This window comes from Tupaia chinensis, unplaced genomic scaffold (genome assembly GCF_000334495.1).
Source record: "Tupaia chinensis unplaced genomic scaffold, TupChi_1.0 Scaffold148234_1, whole genome shotgun sequence".
Taxonomy (NCBI): Eukaryota; Metazoa; Chordata; class Mammalia; order Scandentia; family Tupaiidae; genus Tupaia; species Tupaia belangeri.
Genome location: NW_006208084.1, coordinates 697,931 through 702,588, shown reverse-complemented (window position 1 = coordinate 702,588; position 4,658 = coordinate 697,931). Strand labels below are relative to the sequence as shown.

The following is a 4,658-nucleotide window of genomic DNA, read 5'->3' as shown; positions in this document are numbered from 1 at the left end:
CGGGCGCCACACGTCTGGGCAGCGGGGTGACGCTTGCGGGGGCGGGAGAGGGCACCCAGGCCTGTGCTGGGCTCGCTATCAGGAGCCTGGGCTCCGGTCACTTTTCAGAGGGACCAGCGACTTCACCCTGCGGGAGAAAGGGACACTCGCCTGCGGGAGAGAAGGAAGGAGGAGCCAGGGCTCCGCAGAAAGTTCTCCTCTGGGCGCCGGAGGAGGTGCAGTGGGAGGTGGAGCCGGGATCGGGCCAACTTAGAGCTGCGAAACCTCGGGGCGGCGTTCAAGGCTCCCTCCCACACGCGCGCAGAGCTGAGCGCCCTGCGCCTTGTTCAGCTGCTGTCGTCGCCTCGTGGGGAGACAGGAGCGTCCCTCCCGCGCGGGGAGAGCTGCAGAGCTCGGGCACCAGAAAAGGCGGCGCGGCCGAGCCGGGCAGCGCTCTTCCCAGAGCCGGGCGGGCGGAGAAGAGAGCACAGGCAGCCAGTGTCGGCTCACTACCCGGGACGCGCACACTCACGCACCCACAGTCCCTTCCGAAGAACCCTCCTGCAGGGCCGGCGGGGGGGAGCCGGAGCCCGCCCGGCGCCCGGACCCCGCAGAGTCCTCGGAGCCCACCCATGGGGCACCCGCTTCGCGCGCTCCCTCGCCCGGCCGCGCCCATCCCGGCGCACCGAGCCGCGCAGAGGAGGATCCCTGCGCAGTGACCCAGGAAGCGCCGCAGACGCTAGGAAGCTCGGCGGCTGGGGGCGGAGGGGGGTTCCCGCCCCCCCGCTAGGAAGCGCGGCGGCTGGAGCAGCAGGCGGTTCCCCGCACCTCCAGGCGCTTCCAGGCAGCCCTCCGAGCTGTGCCAGAAGCCTGGCCCGCCATTCCCAGGTAGGAGAGAACTGGGGAGCTGGTGAAGTGGGGCAGATGGGAAGAATGGGTGGACGCTCCTCCGAGGAAGGCTCCGTGACGTTGACACGACTAGGGAAAGTTAAATTGACTGAGCACTGACAGTGTGCCGGGATGGCCTGGCCACTTTACATATCTGGAGGAGATTAAATTCACTGAACACCTAGAATGTGCCAGACTGGGTGCCAGACCCTTTACATAGCCCAGGAAGGAGATTTACTGAGCAGCTGCTGCGTGCAGGGGCTGGTGCTGGGAGCTTTCTTTGTAACAAATCTAGCAGCTGCACCTGTAATCCCAGCTACTCGGGAGACCGAGGCAGGAGAATCATGATCGTGAGTTTGAGACCCGCCTAGGTTAGGGCAGAAGACTTTAATCTCTAAAAAAAGACAGAAAAAGAAATCGAGAGTCACAGCCCATTTAAATATAAGGAAACAGGCTCAGGGAGGCAGAGGCACAGACCCTCCCAAACACTCCCTTCTAGAGCCAGCTGCAGGTTATACTCCAGGATGGAGGCCGGGCGCTGGGATAGAGCTAGCCCTGGGACTACTGCCTTGGAGGAAGGAAGGTTGAGGAATTCCTTATCCAGAGTTCCTTGAGCTCTTCTCTGGGTGGTGCAGAGTGATATTCCTGGATAATTCCCTTCCCAGGAGGATTTTCTGTTCCCAGCTGGCCCGAGGACCCACAGGCAGCTCTGGGCCCCTCCCCTTTTCTCTTGCTCCCAGCCCTGGAAGGATGTCCAGGACCTTGTGGGAGCGGGAGGTGGGCTGGGAATGGGCAGCCAGCTCGGGAGCCCAGATTCGGGCTTCCCCTTGTGACAAGAGACACTAGAGGGGGTCCCCACAAGACCTCATCTCCACTCCAGTCCCGCCGCACCTGGTCCGTGGGGCCATTCTCATGTCCCCCGTCTACCATAAGGAGGTACCACCAAGAAAGGAAGCCCACAGTGGTTAACGCTCACTGGTGCCGGCAGCTGTGTGAACCCCTGGGTTCTTGGACCCTTGGGGCCACCTAACTGGGGTAGCCTGAGCCCCTGAAGGCCAAGTCATCTGTCCATCTGCCCTTGCTGGGCACCGGTTCTGGTGCCCACCTGCTCTCTACCCTCCTGAGCTGCCAAGGACGGGGAGGCTGGCTTTGTTGTGGGGGATGGAGGCCAGTGACCACAGTCTGTGTGTCCCAAGAGGCTGGGGTGGGCAATGCTGGGGGCCTCGTGGGGCGGAGTGGGGGCAGTGCAGTGACACCCTCTGGGCACACACTGGGAGGGTACGTTGTCTCTTGTCCTGCTGTCCTTGCCTGTCTGACCCTCCGTCTTCCAGGCAGGCCTGGGAGAGCAGCTTGGGGGAAGGTTGAAACCGCAGATGGGCTGCCTGGGAGCTGGCTGGGCTGGCAGGCTGGGGGCAGTCCTGGGCCAGGCGCCCGCCCTGGGGAGAGAGAGGGGATGAGCATCTCACCTGCCTTGGGGTCATCCTCTCCTCATTCCCCCGCCTGACGCCAGGCGAAGCTTCACCGAATCAGATGCTGTTTTGAAAAAACCAAATTCCTGTTTTGGTCAGGGGGTGAGTTTTCTTAGAACAAAGAGCCTGGGCTCCGGAGCCAAGCAGCCTGGTTCTAGTCCCAACCCAGCCAGTCATCTGCTGGGTGAGCTGGGGCAAATGTCACAGTCTGTCTAAGCCACAGTGTCCCCATTGGCCCTATGAGTTAGGATGGTCCCCTCCTCATGGGAGTAAGGCGTGCAGTGTCCACACAATGCTGCCCACCGGGCTCGGGGTAACGTTCCCCAGGACGGCCTCACCCGGCTCTGCCCTGAGGTGGTTTTAGAATGCCCTGAGGTGGTGAGCCATCCCACCTGAATCAGGGTCCTTTGCTGCCCGTGGTCCCCTGAACCTCCCACCCACCTGGGCCTCCGGGCTTGAGCTCTGACTCCCCAAAGGACCCTTCAAACTCTGATCACTGTCTGCTCCTTGTTGTGTGGGCCAGTCTGGCCAGGAGAGAGAAGGGAGTGTGGGCAGCAGGGAGAGAAGCTGCCCACGGGGCTGCCCATGGGCCTCTTGGAGAAGGAAGGGAGGGAAAACGTGGGAGGGAAGATGTAGGGGGAGGGAGGCGGGGCCCACAGAGGTGCTGACACCTGGCATCCAGGTGTCCAGGTGCCTCGCACAGCCCCACGTGGCTGGGCCGTTGGAAACTCAGTCTTCTCCCAGAGGGAAAAACAAACACAGGTTTTTTTTTTCTCCTTCACTGCACATGGACTCCCTTTCTCTTATTTCTGACTCTGCTTCCCCTCTCCTCCTGCCTCTTCTCTCTGAGTCCCAGTCTCTGTTTCTCTTCTCTGACTCCCTGAAGCCCTTGTGATCCCTGATACTAGCTTGGCTGTCCGAGGAGCTCTGGGCTGGATACTGGAGCAAAGCCGGGGTGGAGACCAACGCAGCCCCTACAGGCTGCTAGCCCCTTCCTCGCCTCTGTCTAAACAGAGGGCGCACCAGCAAAGCGAAGCCCGGCAGAAGGAGGGCCTGTCGGGGGTCTGAGAAATGCCCACCATCAGAAGTCTTGCAGTCCCCTCTCCTCACAGCCCCTCAGCACAGACTCTGGTCTGCCAAGCAGGTTGGCGTGAGGGGAGGGCCCTCGAGGGGGGCTTTGGGTGAGCCCAAAGGCAGAGCTGTTTGTCATTTGATTCATTCCTGGATCATTTATTGAGCAACTGCTATGTGCACAGCACCTCAGCCTCATGGGATAAATTAAAGGACGGCTTTAGCGTGAATTGAGTGGGATGTAGGGTCTTTGACATAGAGTCACCACCCAGGGCCCCTAGTTAGCCAGGCAGTCAGAGCCTTCAGAGCTGCCCGTCTGTGAGACGGGAAAAATAATATGTGCCCCCTGAAGAGATGGCGCCCATAGCCCAGAGCAGACCGCCGGGGACCAGGTCCCTCCTTTGCTGGTAGTTACTGGCTGTGTAACTGTAAGTAACTTTGGGTCTCTGTTCCTCTCTTCTTCTGTAAGCTGCGGGATAACTCCCCCACTTCCTGGGGTTCGTAGAGGGCTGAAACGGGTCAGTGTATGTGCAGTACATGGAACTCTCTGCATATATTAACTGCAATGCAAATGTCAGCTGTGCTATTAGCGTTTCTATACTTAGCGTGGCACTTGGCACATGGCATGGGCCCGGTTAGTGGTAATTGTCGCGATCATGGCTCTGGGCCTGGGATCTGTGGCGTGTGGAGCTGGCTGACTGCGGGCGCCTCACCGTAGTTCATTCATTGAGGTCTGGTAGGTGGCCTGGAATTGGCCATGGTGGGAGTATTTATGCCAGCGGAACGGTCCCAATCAGGGCTTCTTAAAAAGGTGTTTCTAAGAGCTGGTTTTCAGCACAGAGCCTCTTAAATGGGCAGGGCTGAGCAGGGGTGGACACGAGCCAGAAGACTGGCTGGTAGGGGATCTTTCCACTGCGAGTGGCCATCTCAAACGCTTGAGTTTGCAGTGGACAGAAAATAACGATGTTGGAGGGTGTCCAGAGGTGAACTGGTAAGGCGCTCGAGCTACGACCAGGGCCTTAGGGACAAGCCTTGGCACACACAGTCTCGTGGGACTTGAAGCACAGGGCCTTCTTGGGGCAGATGAATGGCTCCCAGAGATCTCTTCCTCAGGGCTGCAGCCCCCACTTGCCCACCCAGAGGTGCCTTGTGCAGTGCTCAGCCTGTGCAGCTGTGGCAGCCTGCCGAGCCTGAGGGCATAGCCTTTTCACCAGGCCAGTACACGCCTGCAGTTCTGGGATTGGAGCTCTC

The 4,658-nt window shown here is 60.2% G+C and overlaps 1 protein-coding gene across 2 annotated transcripts in view; it reads left to right on the top strand.

Moving 5' to 3' along the window:
- The first annotated feature begins 548 nt into the window (after positions 1-548).
- Positions 549-4,658, top strand: part of RASD2 (RASD family member 2) — a 14,045-nt gene continuing 9,935 nt past the window's right edge. Inside the window, exons 1-2 of one of the 2 annotated variants that reach the window (XM_006170321.3) lie at positions 549-740; positions 788-867. The gene's annotated coding sequence lies outside the window, so the exon portion shown is untranslated. Of the gene's footprint in view, positions 741-769; positions 868-4,658 lie in introns of those variants that run through there. The other variant, XM_006170322.2, reaches the window with a different exon arrangement.